The sequence below is a fragment of the Lycium barbarum genome, chromosome 8 (assembly GCF_019175385.1).
Source record: "Lycium barbarum isolate Lr01 chromosome 8, ASM1917538v2, whole genome shotgun sequence".
Taxonomy (NCBI): domain Eukaryota; kingdom Viridiplantae; phylum Streptophyta; class Magnoliopsida; order Solanales; family Solanaceae; genus Lycium; species Lycium barbarum.
In genome coordinates this window covers 41,003,421-41,021,243 of record NC_083344.1, presented here as the reverse complement: position 1 = coordinate 41,021,243, position 17,823 = coordinate 41,003,421, and the positions used below count along the sequence as shown (strand labels likewise).

Below are 17,823 nucleotides of genomic sequence, written 5' to 3'. Positions count from 1 at the left end.
CACGGTATGGTCATAAAACTTACCTTAGATAATGGATGAACAACCCTTGCATGGAACTTCTCTTCTTGCACCAAAACCCTAACTCACTTCCCTTGAGATTTCTTGGTGTAGATGAACTTTTGCTAGGTTTCATACACTTGTTTTCATGGATTTGGTGTAGTTGACCATGGATTTCCTTTGATTTCTTATGGAAGAATGCTGGAGAAGGTTCTAGAGAGTTCTTAGAGAGAGGAGAGTGGGAGATGAAATGAAACAAAAATGGAGGAGGGGTCTTATATTAATTCATGAAATCTGTCTCGTCCGTGATGTACGGTGCGATAGACGGGGCGTCGATCTGACCGTCGATATCGTCAAATTTCCAGTGAACAATCTATCATTTCTCCACATTCGACGGTGAGAAGGACGGTCCGTCGAACCGATCGACAGAGCATCGATCTGCTCCGTCGAATGGTCTTTTGCGATAACTCAATTTTGCGGCACCATCGACGAAGAGTCGACCCATCCGACGGTGCAAAGACCGACCGTCGAAACACCCTTTCACAGAATTGCAGTGGAGTTTGATTTGACAAAATTTTCTCCCTTGCTTCTAACTTCTTTGGAATCTTAATTAGAAACATTAAGCATCCCCTTCTTACTTGTAAGGACATCATGTACACCTTAACTTACGTCAGTCCCTTCACCGCTCAACAACCCAAAGTTCCGAGGTGTAACATTCTCCCCCCCCCCCCCTTTTGGAACATTCGTCCTCGAATGTTAATTACTCGGGAGTTCTACAAAAATTTCGCAAGAGTTTCCCCTGTAATATGGCGCTACCATCCTGTCACAACAACCCATAATAATCTGCCTCACAGGGCTATAACACAATAAAACTCTACGAAAGACTTACGAAAGCCGCTGAAAATAGGGGGACGTAATTTCTGAGTAATGATGGAAATAGGGGTATTCAGATACTCTAATTATTACACTTCATTTATTGCATACATACCTTGCAGTGCCGACATTTCATCTTGAACCTCTCCTGGGGTTTGGAATAAGCATGGATACCTGGATTTCATTTTCTCTTCTGCTTCCCAAGTCATCTCTTCCCGATTGTTATTCCGCCATAAGACCTTAACTGAAGCCACTTCTTTATTTCGAAGTCTCCGTACTCGCCTATCTAGTGTGACAATGGGTAGCTTTTTATAGATCAACTTTTCTGTCACTTGAACATCATTTATTGGCATGATCCTAGTAAGATTTCCAACATATTTACAAAGCATCGAGACATGGATGTTAGATCCAATTCATAAGCCACCTTGCCTATTTTGCATACCATTTCATAAGGCCTAATGTATTGGGGACTAAGCTTCCCCTTCATTCAGTGATCTTATTGTATTCGTAAGTTGTCATACCCCAGGGCCACTGTAGCAAGCGTATAGCATGTACTTATGTCATATTCCAAGTAATTGTCCTATTTACCCCTAACAATAATCCCAACTCAACATTTCAAGTCAATTTACCATATATTTTCCTTCAACTGACTCGGGGTATCATGACCACACTATTCATGTTTACCTCTTACTCCTCTTTTTAAACATTCACTTGGTTTTATTGGCGACGTATAACTACTTGCGAGTTACATAATTGTTCTTGCGTGATTCGTGTACATACACATCTATACATATACATGTATCCATATCTGCATCCGTATTCATAATCGTACTCATTTACATATGGTATCCATGGTCATATTCCTATGCATATCATTTACAACGACTTTACCGCTGGTGTCTTTACCTCTATTCTAGTATAACACCGTCATCCTTTACAATACCCCTTGAGTTATTTAGTCTCAATTTGACGTGGTTCAAGGTCTTCGTGAATGGTTTCCCATCCAGTCTCAGATGCCTGCTCAATTCGTGTTGGTTTATTTACTAGTCATTGGACTCATTTCTGCGCAACTCTCACTCTTTGTTTTAGAGTCTATATCTGTCACATTTTAGGATCCATCGTCCCAAATATCTACACTTGAATTCCCTTTACTCGTTTCCCCCCTTTAAGGGTTTTACTTGTACCATTCTCAATGCTGTTGCCTATCCTTCAAATCTTGAATTCATACATCTCTTACTACACTACATCTTATTCATGCCGTTTTCTCGTAATTCATAGCTATGATAATTCATGTGTGAAGTCTTAACATACTCACCTTGCAGTCATGTAACCAATTAATACAACCGATATAGCAATCCGAACAAGGATGTATTTTACTTAGCTCATCTGGTAGTTATGAGTCAATGTCTAAAGTTGCTCCAATTAACAACTTTTTTCCCATAGGGATGCTCACCATAGTAGTAGGTCTAGTTATCCTTACTATCCATATAATGTCACTTGCCCTCTTCTTCGGTGCTCAAAGTTCACTTGTAACGTCATCTTTGTTTTCCTGGGCCTAAGTCTCATACGCCACTAACACCGGTCATGCCTCTTATTCTTTTACTTTTGTTTTGCAGTCAACACTGATTTCAATACCAATCATAATCATATTATATTTGTCGATGATGATAGCTTTACTCTATCGCTTTGTCGTCGTACAGTAAACTCATAACTCATGATCATCATTTTCTTTTCGACTCTTTACTTCATATACTTTACTCATTCAAACTTGGTACAGGATATTCGTAGGGAATGCATCTCCCTTTAATTATAACGCAACTACTTCTTAAGCACGCGTACTTCGTGTATTTCCTTCTCTCTCTATTCTCGTTCTTATTCCTTCCTCCTCAATTTATCTTTTTTTCTCCCATTTTATAATCAATCATTAATTCTTTGTATGAGGAACCCTATCCCTAACTGATTACAACCACTTTTGTCCTTTAGAATATACTACCTTTGTACAATCCATTCTTTGCTCCCAAAACTTATTCTGTTCATTCTGATCATCCCCTCTCACCCTTATTGTTTTGATCCTCTTCTTAATAATCATCCTATTTCATTACTCATCTTTCTGTAGTCTTGGTCTTTTACATCCAGCTAATGATATCACTCATGCTCTCGGTTATACCAATCACAAACTACTGCTACTTTGCCATATCACTTTCCTCTGATTTCTTTTTCAAGTTGACTTCCCCTTTTTGCTGGCTATCATTTCTGTCATGGAGGAATCCCTATGCTGTACTTTCCCCTAACAAGGTCTTATAAGCTTTCTCATCTACTACCCCATGGCTCGCTTGTTGGTTTCATACTTGCATTCACTCTTTATTCATATAGAACATGTCACATCCTTAGTCGTTTCCTCGCTATACTTTGCATTACAGTTCCTATTGCATTCTCATTATACCCTGACCATAATCAACTCTATAGAGTGACACTTCTTGATCTCATTCGCAAGTCTGCTTATAACATAGGATAAACCTCGTGAAGTAACCATACTCAACCCGTGACCCCTTCCAATCAGTTCTATCACGCTCACCATATAAATTGTTTTATCAACGTGTTCTCATTCATTATAACCCTTCGTATTCGTACTTCTGTCTCCGGGTACTGTTACTTTAGTCGCTAGTAAACTTATCGCGTCTTTCTCGTGCTTATCCCTCCAATCAATACCTCAATATCTCACTCCATTGGAGTTACCCTTTCTCTTCTATGTCGTGCTTTAGCACTACCAGTCTTCCCAATTTACCCTAGTATTTCTCTTTACCATATCATTGTCGATCTTATAATTACCGTTACTCATCTCTTGTAGTTGGCAATGATACTCCTAACTCAATCGCATCCTGCCATTACCTTGTTGCACATCATCATTTCTCGTCAGGACCTATCACAAGCTTGTACCTTGTCTCATTCAAATTCTAGGAAAACATCAGCAGAGTTTCTTTTGTAAGTATAACAATCCCAAACCTGAACATAGCCCAGAAAACACGTCTGATGTCTCAATAGGACGTATATCGGAACACACATAATACGCAACTGCACAACACAAGATCACTTACTATTAAAGGATATAAATAGTAGGGCTTATCTTATAATTTGTGCCTGCACACTAGGTCTAGTTTTCCAATATCTATATACATACACCTATTATTTATATTCACTCACCGTCAATCATCTTACTCGTAAATCATGATTCTGGCTATTACTAGGTTACTAACAAATATATCCATCTCAAATTGTCGGATTGGCTCAATCTTATTTATTCCACCTCAACACAATCATCACAACGGGGGTGATACATAACAACATAGGGTCTGAATCCATCGATGCACACATATCGTAAGAGGATACTGACAATATACCTGGGACAATATCAGGGGAAGACTCAAGATCCTGTTGCTCAGCTAAAGCATGAATATGATGCTGGGATCCACTTGGACTGGGCGCCCCTCTTTGGTATCTATCACCACCTACTAACATCTGTGGCCTTGGCCTTGGAGGGCGTACCGATGACAAAGAGCTAGCGACTAACCCCATAGGTCGAACCTCATCTCTACCATGCCTCTATGGGCAGTCGCGCATGATATGGCTTGGCCGAGCACAGGTATAACAAACATCTGAGCCCAAGAGTACATCGTGGTACCGGGGATCTCGTTTGACTAGAACCACTCCGAATCTGAGAACTGGAAACTCTGAGACTCGGGGGTGACTTAGAATAAGTAGATCCATCAAATCGGGGTCTAGGAAACTGCGGAGAAGCACCACATGGTGAACAAATTGAGTGCCTAGAGAATTGTTACCTCGGAGCACCCCTACGCTCATGATCAGACCCTAAAAAACTAGCTCTCTTCCTCCAACCCCTGTTATCGTGGCCTACATCCTGTCGATGAGTTTGAGCAGCTACCAATTGAGTCAGTAGAAGAATGACATGTCTTATCTCTTGGCCCGAGGCATCTGGTGGAGGAACGGGGGATGCTGGAGCTATAGCTGAGGCTCCCCTCTGATCCTCAAAAGTGGGCGAAGTATGTGAAAACCGAGGTGGGGCCTTATTCTGGGGTTCTCCCTCCTCCACATCTATAGACGGCTCTCGTTCAAGCCCTTCTTCCACCACCATCTTGCCGTTCTGGGCTGCCGTAGCTTTTCCTTTCATCAGCTTTGCTGAAATTATAACGCACAATTAGGGAGGGGATAATCTTATAATACAGCTCTATCACAGGATCTCTTAAGATGAAAGATGGTCATTTTTCCTAAATGCCCTGTAGCCTCTTGTTTATTAGCGTGGCGCGCAGCACACCATAAACAAGACTCTACAAGACACGGCTCGTAGACACTTCCTAGGACTAAACTGCTCTGATTCCACATTTGTCACAACCCGCCTAGGGGTCGTGACGGGTACCCGGGGCAAACCACCGAGCACCGCTCGTTCTGCTACTCATCATGCTCAATAAGCCTTATTTTATCAATTTCAAATTCAAACCATAATATAATCATCTTTTATTTGAAACATAAATACTTTCATAGACATAAGCCTTTCGGCTATAAAAATAATATACATATATACGGTAGTAATCTCGTGAGACCATATAACCGACACTGCGTATCTACGAGCCTCTACTAGAGTACTAGAAATATGGACGGGACAAGACCGCGTCGTGCCCATAATGCATATATATGTATATACACAAAAGAATGAACTAGGTAGCACCTCCGGAAAATGGAGTGCTCTTCAAATCAGCTAATAGCTCCTACGAGTCTGGATTAATATCACCTCCCTGTCTACTTGTGGGCATGAACACAGTGTCCAATGAAAACAGACGTCAGTACGAACATTGTACTGAGTATGAGAGGCATAAATAACAACAATACGTCAATGAGATAAAGGAAGCATCAATGAGGGAGCAACTGAATATAAATGTCACTTATAAAAGAAATAACACATGCTGTCTTACCCATAATCATCAACATATCATATATGCATAAATGTATAAGCTTCCCGTCCATACCGGATCGGTGTGATAATCATTAGCCTGCGTCCAGGCCTCCCGCTTCCGGAGTACCATCTCATGCCGCCCACTAGTGGTGCTGCCCGTGCCATATAGACACGGTGTAATCATCTATAAGCCGCCCGCCTTAGCGGTGCTGCCCGGCCATATTGGCGCGGTGTATATCATCAATTATGTAATCATCATAATGCATGCATAGTAACTCAAAGATAGCTATACTTTATCGAGGTGACATAATGTCGTGAACCCCCGATTCCATTATGGAACATTTATAATTATTCTGCCTCACCTTGAAGGAAATAGTATATAAGGTGAGTGTATACAATAAACAGCATCATATCATGAACTCTAGAAGCTTTATGCTTAATTCATCATCATCATTATTGGACTCATAATATATCTCTTATGTCTTGTGGCTATTCAAGAACATAGACTCTATCCCGGGATGTAGAGGATTCATGGAAAAGAAGGAAAAATAATTCCATCGGATTCATGCCATAGAAAGAAAGGACTAGCCTCACATACCTTTTACGTTTAACTAATCTATCGCTTGCTTGTTCTGTTTCAATGCCCACGTTTCTACCTTCAAGAGAATTCGCATTAACATTATTTAATCAGCTATAAGAATGTGTTACTATTTCTAGGGAAAATTGCGCAGCATTTCCTTTGTTTCTACTACTTTTCTCATATTCTATATCAACTCCCAAACGTTCATAAAAACATTTACAATATCGCAAACAACAATCATCATTCATCTACATTATCTGCATTTCGCCATTTCACTCCAATTTCTCCATAATCATGGTCATAGTTTATTATTGCATTTTCTCACAAATAATACTTATTCCATAATCTAGATGTCGTTCGTAACATATTTACAATCACCACAAGCCAATATTCATAGTTCACCCCAACTACTACCCAACAATGACACTATTCATTCATTTATGACCCATTTTCTATGTCTTTCTACAATTCAAGTGCCTTAGCCTTCCAATACCTTAAACAACATGGTATGGTCTTAAAACTTACCTTAGATGATGGATGAACAACCCTTGAGTGGAACTTCTCTTCTTGCACCAAAACCCTAACTCACTTCCCTTGAGATTTCTTGGTGTAGATGAACTTTTTCTAGGTTTCATACACTTGTTTTCATGGATTTGGTGTAGTTGACCATGGATTTCCTTTGATTTCTTGTGGAAGAATGGTGGAGAAGGTTCTAGAGAGTTCTTAGAGAGAGGAGAGTGGGAGATGAAATAAAATAAAAATGGAGGAGGGGCCTTATATTAATTCATGAATTCTGTCCCATCCGTGATGTATGGTGCGATCGACGGAGCGTCGATTGGACCAACGGGGCATCGATCTGACCGTTTGATATCGTCAAATTTCCAGTGAACAATCTGTCATTTCTCCTCATTCGACGGAGAGAAGGACGGTCCATCGAACTGATCGACGGAGCGTCGATCTGCTCCGTCGAATGGTCTTTTGCGCTAACTCAATTATACGGCACCATCGACGAAGCGTCGACCCGTCCGACGGTGCAAAGAACGACCGTCGAAACCCCCTTTCGCAGAAGTGCAGTGGAGTTTCATTTGACGAACGTTTCTCCCTTGCTTCTAACTTCTTCGGAATCTTAATTAGAATCATTAAGCATCCCCTTCTTACTTGTAGGGACATCATGTACACCTTAACTTACGTTAGTCCATACACCGCTTAGCAACCCAAAGTTCCGAGATGTAACATATATAAAGCATGAAATACAATGGAGAGGATCATGACTGAAATAGAGATTACAGGAGGCAAATGTGACCTTCAAAATACCAATACACTTGCCTTATGAAATGTAAAACATGCATATCAATATCATATATCATACCCGGCCCATTATGGGACTCGGTGAATAAAGTCATCACATACCATCCTTAGCGCCATAATCACATCATCATATCATATATATATATATATATATACCGTATCCCGGCCCTCTAGCCTATTTATTATGAAAGTAATACTATTGTTAATAAACTATGACTTTCCAGCTTATAAATCTACAACCGATCATTTATAGGAATCATTTCTTAGTTTACACTTCTCGATTAGTATTTTGATTAGTTAAGAACTTAACGGGAATCGGGCAGTATTTCCTCTATATAACTCGCCTAACCCGAACTTCCAATTAATCTCCGATTATCACCACAACGCCAACAACAACGATAACAACCCAATAACCTCTCTTAATCCTTTTTCAATTCAAATCATTAACTTCTAAGATTTTACACCAAACAGACCGACATGCGTTTCTTATACGATATCTTATGCGTTTGCTTTCTTCCAAATTTACAAGCCATATCAACAACAACACGACAACAACATCGACTACTATCCATGTACAATAAAATTACTTCAATATTATTTTAATATAAGCTCGAAACAGCCCACCAAAACTACGACATCAAAATACGATTTTCGATCTTTACTTTGCAACATTACCAATACACGGAAAAGAGCATGATACTGCCGTGAACAGCAGCACCTATACTTATCTATAACTATATTTCCAGCCCTTCAATATAAACAAATTACCTTCAAATACAATACCATAATAATGACAACACTAATCACACTTTAATCCAATTTAGAACAACTCCAATTCTGTCCATTTACAACGCCAACAATAACCATGTAATTTTCTTACTTCCAATTTCGTCTAATACAATTTAATCTCTCCATTACAACATCATTAATTCCAATTACATTTCAAGAAGAAGAAATCTTACCTTAAATTTATTTGGACAGATCCTATACTCACTTGCACCAATTGCACCATTTCTTCTTCCTCAATTTAATGCCCCTGTGTTGTTGCCTCTTGAACGTGTAAATCACCTTGAAGATTTAATCTAATTTTTTTTTTAAACAACCAAGGCTGACCGTGAACAGTGGCAGCCATGGCTGCTCATGCTCTTGCTTCATTGACTTGTGAAGATGAATGTGTAGTGAGTGATTAGTTATCATATTGTAATATATAGGTAGCATGAAGCATCCAAGCTCTTTTTTTTTTTAATTTATCATATCTGGTGGGGCCCACTTAATGGTCTGATTTGGTTAATTAATCTTAATTAATTACTAATCCCCACTTAATAATCTAATCATGGTTAATTAATCCCTAATATCCACTAATATTTCTACACTAATTGTAATTAATTAGCAGATCGTGCACTTATTAAAATCGTGGATTAAAAGTCCTTATCTCATATCCCATAAATAATCTCGTCCTTAAACTTGTGTCGATTAACTTACGAACAATCCAACTTAAAAAAATACGGGACATAATATCCTTCCCCCCTTTAGAACATTCGTCCTCGAATGTTAAACTAGTCCTGTATAAGTATAGGGGTTACGGTGACCTTACGATGAATCAATTACTCTTCTATCATGCTGTGCCTCCCTTGCTATACTTAATACCATTCTCCATTTGACTTCAGTTAATATTGAATTTCCAAAGAAAGTGGTCATAACTTAGCTACTTCTGTAATTGACCGCAACTTATTATATCCATCTATACTAGAAGCTTAAGTCGAGTCTTTCTTGTTGTGGACTCATCTTTTAATCCTTTGATATGCACTATCTTAACATTCCCTTTCAGTAGTTGAAAATGAGTTTTCTTCTTAGTAATGAATCTCGGTTGCAATACTTCCTTAACACCTCAGGAATATCCTTTCATGAGATATAAGTGAGTCACTCTCCTCATATGATTTTTCTTGATACTTGAACTCGTTGATCCACCTTTGGCTCAATTAGTCTAGAAACGTTTCGCGATTACTTAATAATCAGGAACCTTCTTCTTATCCTTAGAATCCTCTTCGGGTGTCTCTTCTCACTTAACTTATCTGAATAAAGGTTAAAATACATGATGATCCTAAGGGGTTTTAAATCTCATGTAAATCCCATAATGCATCCCTCGTGAGCACTCCTTTTGAGGTAAATACTTGTCTCACATCGTGAGTGAACACTTGTATAGGTAGTTTTCCCTATAGCACTCTTATCATCACATTGAGGTGCTACCTCTCTTCTAGCATATGCCCATTTTTCAAATCCGTTTCACATTTTGCATCACTTTACGAAGTGATACCTTGAAATTTCCGACCCTCTCTTGTCCTTCGGTCCATACCTTTTACCATTTCATTCTTACGTCTATGCTTGTCGTATCACCTTTTAATGTCGAAGGTCAATTTCCCTTCGTTGCCTAATGTCTATAACTATCTCATCATAGGATAGATGCCCTTGTCATCGTGTTCTTTGCCGCAAATTCATTGAGACCCATAGGTCATCTTAGGCATTAGCCCTTTTTAGTAATATAGCTCATAACTAATCCTTCTGTTATAACCTAAACTTAAGGTGCCCGTCCTTTTGTTCGTTCTCTTTAAACTCACTGTCTTCTAGTAACCATCTCGTTCTGATCATCTCGCTTAAACCATTTCATAATTTCCCTTAACCCAACTTGTAACACTTTAGGCATATTATCTCGTGTCGTTTCCTTATTTTTAATTCAAACTCTTCTATTGCCTCTTTACTTAGATTTTGCTCTTAGTTTTTCTGTCACACATTATGTTGCAATCTTTACAAGAATATACGAAGGTGCTCAAATTAGCCCGAGAAATACCTTAGCGTCGTTTCGCTAGTCTTTATGCTTTACCATTCATTCTCCTCGTGTACCTTTCAATCGGTACCGGGGCTCAACTATGGCCATGTCCCATTCGCCTTCAGTACTAATCCTATCTCGGTAATCTAGCTCAAACCATCTTACGCTTTCCCTTAATGTATCCAAAATATCACAACCGCATTGTTATTATTGAATCCTTATTCTTCTTATCAAGTACTCGCTTGGTGTCATCCTTAGTATACAAATATTCGTAGGTTGCATAACTATTCTTGTACAACTTGTATAGAATATATCCAATCTTAGTCATAGTCTTTCCTTCTCCTGGTTCATTATGCTTTCCATAACTCATCCGTACTAAAACTTGCTCGTAGCCTATCTTGTTATACTCCTTTCCCTTCCTTTATTCGCACCTTTGATTTTTTTCATATCCTATTATAGGAGATTTTCTATCCCTTCCCTTTGCTACTTATAAGTCACATAATTCTAGCGCACAACTCTACTGCCAAATCTTAGCCTCTAATCTAGTATAGCATTTCTATCCTTTACAATATCTCTTAAGTTACTCGTTACCATTCTCTTATCGTACCGTTTCTTTTTATAAGCACCCACTTTTAATGTCATATAATTCAAGACCATTACAAGTAATTCTCAGCACCGTCTCAAATATCATCCTGACTTCTATCCGTTTATTGCTGGCTTTCAGATCTTACTAACTTGTTTCGGCAAGGGATCTCATTTGAAGTTTAAGTATCCATATCAAACATATTGGAGTGTCAATTGTTTCCATTTTACACTTTCTTTTCTCACACCCGTTTCCCCCCTTTAGGGTGTACTTATACCATTATCTGTTTATATTCCGCTCTACGTCCCTATTTCCAATCTTCAAATTCATCTGATCTCCCTTTTTTTTTCAATTCACTTGGCACACTGTACCATATCCATATCTTTTCTTTATAATTTATGATTTTGATTATCCATGTACGAAACCTTAACAAAATCGTGACGCGACGAGAACCTTTCTACATATAGTATAAACTTTCATCTGACCATCTGTACTCGAGTAATGCAACCCACGTAGCAACTTATCCAAGTCCACATTCCACTTACTGTTATAGCCCATATATTGTACGTTTGGAAATTCCAAAGTTGTAGTGGAAAGTTAAGGGCAAGTGTCACACCCCGACTTTACTAGGGTGTGATGGGCACCCGACCCCATATCTGGAGCCGAGCGAACCCGCTGACTCTTGTTACGTATAGAAACCCTTGAATCAGTAAAGAAAGAAATACATAGTAAGCTCTCCAATATTTGTTTTTCCTTTCTCTACAACTTCTTGATTTAAAAAGATGACCTCTCCTATCTATATATATACTTGGCTTCTTCAAGCATGTGAGAAGCACATGCTCTCTTTATTCATTTTTTTTTTCTTCTTCTAGAGCTTTCATCCTTTTTCTTGAATTCTCTTAAATAAAAGATGACTTACTTGTTTCATTTTAGCCACCACTTCTTTATATATACACTTAGGCCCCTTAAGTAAGAATGTGGACACTTGGCCATCCTTTCTTTCTCTAGAGAATTCCCCTTTTTTTTTTTTTAATTTTTCTTAGAATAAAAGATGACCTAATATCTTACCATGTACACTTTGGTCCCTCAAGAACTTTCTTGAATGCCTTGTGAAATTCCCATTTTGCCCCTCGACTTTCCTCAATATTACCATTTACCATTTTGAAATTTCTCCTTTTAGCCCTTAACCTTTCTCAATATTTCCGTCCAATAATATTCATAAATGATATTCATAACTAACTTGTGCACAAAAAAATTTTTGAAAATGGTCTCGCCTTTAACTTTCCACGACGACTTTGAAATATCCAAACGTGCAAAATACGGGCTATAACATCCTCCCCCCTTTAGAACATTCGTCCTCGAATGTTCAACTGACTTTGTGGGGTCTTGTAGCACTTCGAGAAGGGGTTTCTTTATAGTTTCCCTTTCCTCCATGTCCATTCCATATATGTTATCCTACTTTCCTTACTATCAAACTCCTGGATCCTTACGTGAGTCCTCATTCCATGTCATGGGTTTCTTTTATAGCTGCTCTTTCCATTATGCCCGTTCCTTATCCTTTACCTTATTTTCCTTATAATCGAACTCCTTGACCTTTCATGAGTCATTGCTCCATGTCAAAGGTCTTTCTAACTCCCTGTGTCACCTCATTATCCTTGTTCTTTCCGGGTCCTTCCTTTTCTAGTATTGTCTCGTCACCGCACCTTAACGGAAGCAATGTCTTAGTACGCAATCCTTACTTAACGATTCAATGTAGCCGTAGGCTATTTCTTTATCCTCAGGTCTATCTCTTAGTATACTCATTGTTATTTCGCTTCTACTCTACTCCCAAGTATTCTTGCGACACGCCGACATATTTTAAACTCTGATTCCAAGCTAATAGATTTCCTTTGCTGACACTTGATAGTGTTGCAATTCCTTTTTAGGTCTACTATAATATGGCCTCCCCCCCTTTAGGGGCTCCTTATATGCCAACAGTCCTTCTATGAAATCTTGGTCTATCCCTTATCCCTCATCTCTTTGAGGTTTCTTACCTCTCACCTCCTTCCGATACTTTGATCTCTTTGTTTTCCACTTGCTCAATCTTTTCTTTCCAATTTTCGTCACACTAGAATTCTTCCATTTTGACTTGTAGTGGAGATGATACCAATTTTCCTAGTAATGCCTTCATCATTTATTCCTGCTGTCACTCGATCTTTGGTACCCCTTCGAACTTCGGTACCCTTGCGTGATCAATGCCTCTTTTTCCGTAGCTCCGATCGCTGGGACTCACACGTCCTCCGATACGATCATATATAGAATACGCTACACCTTCATACATATATATATATATATATATATATATATATATAATTACTATCAACTAGCCCACCAAATACTTCCAACCACTATTCAAGCCTATCCTAATTCCCGAGCTATAATGCACTTTCTGCCTCTTCACCGATCTAGTTTGCCTTGTCCTACGCGTCTTCCTATGGTCTCCAATCATCCCATACACTCTAGTTTTCCTTAGACTACCCTAGATTTTCATTTGTCCCTTATGTCTCAATTTATAGAATTTCTTGCCAACTTCCCAAGGGGTCACCCATCATGAAATTGCTCCCACCTGAGCACGCTTAACCCAAAAGCTTCACTGAAACTCGGTGCCTTAATGTCGATATTTTCGCGTCCGCTTCTTCACATGACCTTTATTACATGTTTTGGAGCGAGTCGAGGTTTCACAGGCTCCCAGGCACTTTCGTAACGCGTCCTTCTTTCACAATTACGGTTTTACCCTTATGGTTCCCGATTTTCATCTTCCGCCTGTGTGTATGGCTACCTCCTGTCCTGGACTTCCAGATTCCCGATGGTAGCGATCTCACCTTTGTTGCCACGCCCAAATCCATAACCTTTCTGAAACAACGCATCTCACTTATTACCTGTTTACAGTATCTTCTGCCCCCGTCTCTTCCTACTAGGCGTATCTATTCTGACAGACCTCCTTTTCCATTCTTACTTTTCCAAATCCGTACGTAGCAAGTACCGACAGTACTTCACAGAACACGCGGCTATATGACATATTCAGCCATCCGAACTTCCAGTTCCAAGTAACAGAACAATTATCCAGGCTTACCTTTGTAACTTGCCATCTCGTCACTTGTCTTCTTTCGTCGCCACTAGGCGTCTGCGAAAATCGACGGTTAGTATAAGGAATCTTATTGCATATGACTTGGCTCTATCGCACGATCTAAGACAGAAAGAAGGTCAACATTTCCTAGATGCCCCGCAGCCTCCTGTTTATAAATGTGGCCGGCTTTACACTCATAAACAGGACTCTACTGGACACGACTTTGCAGACAACCCCTTAGACCAACCGGCTCTGATACCACTTTGTCACACCCCGACTTTACTAGGGTGTGATGGGCACCCGACCCCATATCTGGAGCCGGGCGAACCCGCTGACTCTTGTTACGTATAGAAACCCTTGAATCAATAAAGAAAGAAATACATAGTAAGCTCTCCAATATTTTTTTTTCTTTTCATAACTAAGCTCTTACATCATGTAAGACTCGTGACATAAAACATAATAGCATATCGGCTGCTGGAGCCGCTTACAGACTGACAACCCAATACCCATTGCTTTGTCTGCAAAGTCTCTAACATAGAACAGAACATCATAGCATATACTTGGACTTGGCAATTCTCCGGGACAAGTGGAGTTTGACATCTCCGCTGGAACATCTTTAGTAAGGTCTTCTAATCATCTGGGAGTACCTGTGTGGCATGAAACGCAGCCCCCGAAGAAGAGGGGTCAGTACGAGTAATCTACTGAGTATGTAAGGCATGAATAGTGACATAATAAAGGAATATGCAGTATGAATAATAACGGAATAGACATATGGAGCTTATCTTGGAACAAAAGTAACCTGTACATATGAATGCCTTTCTGCGGATGCCATGCATGCTTAGTTTCTTTTTCAGAAAAATGGTACTTCTTATTTACATGTACAGAAAACAGAACATTTCAGAAAACGGTGTCCTTTATTTACATTCACAGACGCCGAGTACATCGGCTCTCCCACCCCCCTCCCCAACAGTGTCCCAACATATTATATATATATCACATATACATACGCCATATCCGGCTCTCCCATATCCCGCGTTCGGGCATCCCGCGTCCGGGACGTAATCCAGCTGAATCAGGTGGTGATATAACAGTGGCCCTTCCCCTTTCCCCATATACATATACATATACATATTCACATTCATATACATATGTCATACAATTGGCATGCATGAGAGCCCAAAGAAAGTCATGTGTCCATCGGAGTGATATAAGGTCGGTGACCTCCGATTACGTTATGGAATAATCATGGTCACTTTGTCTCACCTTGAAGGAACGAGTATTTTAAGGCGATACTACCAACGGAAAATAGCCTTAAGAGAGAGCATAGAATGAAATCATGGGCATTATATCCGTCAATTCATATGCTTTGAAGTCTTTTAGAAACTAGTGTCATAGCTACGGAATAAAATTAAGGTTCAAGAACTAGTATAACACTTTCATATTCACATTGGATTTTTAGCTCAAGGCTCTTAGTCGTGGAATCATTCTTGTCGTACTTATCATAGGCATATTCTCTTTTCTGACATCATCGTTATCATTATCGTCATGGAAGTATTCTCGTTGGGATAGGTACAGTACTTGTCATTTGGTAATGGAATAAGGATCGAAGGTTTCTTTTGGATTCAGCTTCAAAGTAAGTCAAGCGGAACAATAAGGTAAATCCGGGAACCAGTGGGCCCACCTCGGATCAAATGAGGCGGCGTACCAAATTTGCATATGTTACATGTCATGGCGTTACTTGTGAGGGTTTTAGGGTAGTCGGGTCCTATTTATGCGAGTTCTAGAGGTTTAGGAAATTCTTCCAACATTTTGCACACTTTTTAATTCAATTCTACTGAATGAAAAAAGGGAAACTTTAGCCGCGGATTCCGGAGAATAGAGTTGTCCCCGAGGCTCGTATTCGACCTATTATGTCTAAGACATGCCAAAGAAGGAAGGGTGAAGCCTTACATACCTTTTCCGCTCCTTTTGCTTCTCCAAACTCAAGCTCCAAATTCACCAAAATCTACAAATTGGTCACATTTACCAAACCTTAATTAGAGCATTTAGAAGTGGGATTTTAAAGTAACATTTGTCTGCCGAAATTTCGGCAGCATTTCCCCTGTAAATACATCGTCCCCAAGAATCTATCTTGGCCAATTTCAATCAACAACAATCCGGGAATTCAACCCGGCCAAACTATCAACACAATGCCAACAATCATACCAACAATTTCAATAATTTTACTCAAAACACCTTCTAACATTAATAACTTGTTTCACATAATTCAACGACGTTTTGTTTAGATTCCAACTAACTACCACAACATAATCCGCAACCTTCCAAATTAAATGAAACATCAATAACACATTTCTTACCTTTAACTTCAAGAACCACATCAACAATCTACACGTCGACGACTTCATTTCAAACTACCAAACCATCATTTTCATCATAGAATCCACATTAACAACAACTAGAATATCAAATAAAATCAATTTACCATAGCTACCAAAACAACCCCTTAGTCGGCCACAACTACATCATGCATATTTCCATGGATTTTCATTTTTTTTTTCATGCATTACAACAACAACCAACCTACTACATAAATTTAGTTCATTATACTTACATTCAACAACACATACAAGGCCACACACACACCATGCTCGGCTACAATTTCAACATCCATATTTTCTTATGAATTCTATTCTTTCCCACATACTACAACATACCAAACCACTCATAACACAATCAAGGAGATGAATTCTTACCTTTCCTTCACAACTTCTCAACTTAGCTAAGGTTGGAGTTTTGCACCAAAGAATAATTCTCTTGCTTCAACAATTATACCATGTTGGAGAGCATCTTTGAATTAGTAGAAATACTATGAGAAATAAATTTTTGGGGCAAGATTTTTGGTCTTCTCTTTCTCCTCCTTCTTGGCCGAATTGGCCCCTCCTCTTTCTTCTTCTTCTATATTTTTTTTTCCTTTCTCTACAACTTCTTGATTTAAAAAGATGACCTCTCCTATCTATATATATACTTGGCTTCTTCAAGCATGTGAGAAGCACATGCTCTCTTTATTCATTTTTTTTTTCTTCTTCTAGAGCTTTCATCCTTTTTCTTGAATTCTCTTAAATAAAAGATGACTTACTTGTTTCATTTTAGCCACCACTTCTTTATATATACACTTAGGCCCTTTAAGTAAGAATGTGGACACTTGGCCATCCTTTCTTTCTCTAGAGAATTCCCCTTTTTTTTTTGAATTTTTCTTAGAATAAAAGATGACCTAATATCTTACCATGTACACTTTGGTCCCTCAAGAACTTTCTTGAATGCCTTGTGAAATTCCCATTTTGCCCCACGACTTTCCTCAATATTACCATTTACCATTTTGAAATTTCTCCTTTTTGCCCTTAACCTTTCTCAATATTTCCGTCCAATAATATTCATAAATGATATTCATAACTAACTTGTGCACAAAGTTTTTTTTGAAAATGGTCTCGTCTTTAACTTTCCACGACGACTTTGAAATATCCAAACGTGCAAAATACGGGCTATAACAGCAAGACCATTCTCAAAAATTATTTTAATGTACGAGTCG

At 39.0% G+C, this 17,823-nt stretch overlaps 1 long non-coding RNA gene across 1 annotated transcript; it reads right to left on the bottom strand.

Moving 5' to 3' along the window:
* Window positions 1-14,835: 14,835 nt before the first annotated feature.
* On the bottom strand, window positions 14,836-17,459 carry LOC132605061 (uncharacterized). The gene is made up of 3 exons (XR_009569002.1): window positions 16,991-17,459; window positions 16,192-16,242; window positions 14,836-14,884 (listed from the first exon to the last, which is right to left on the bottom strand). It is a non-coding gene; the product is annotated as an uncharacterized LOC132605061 (long non-coding RNA).
* Between the last annotated feature and the right edge of the window lie 364 nt (window positions 17,460-17,823).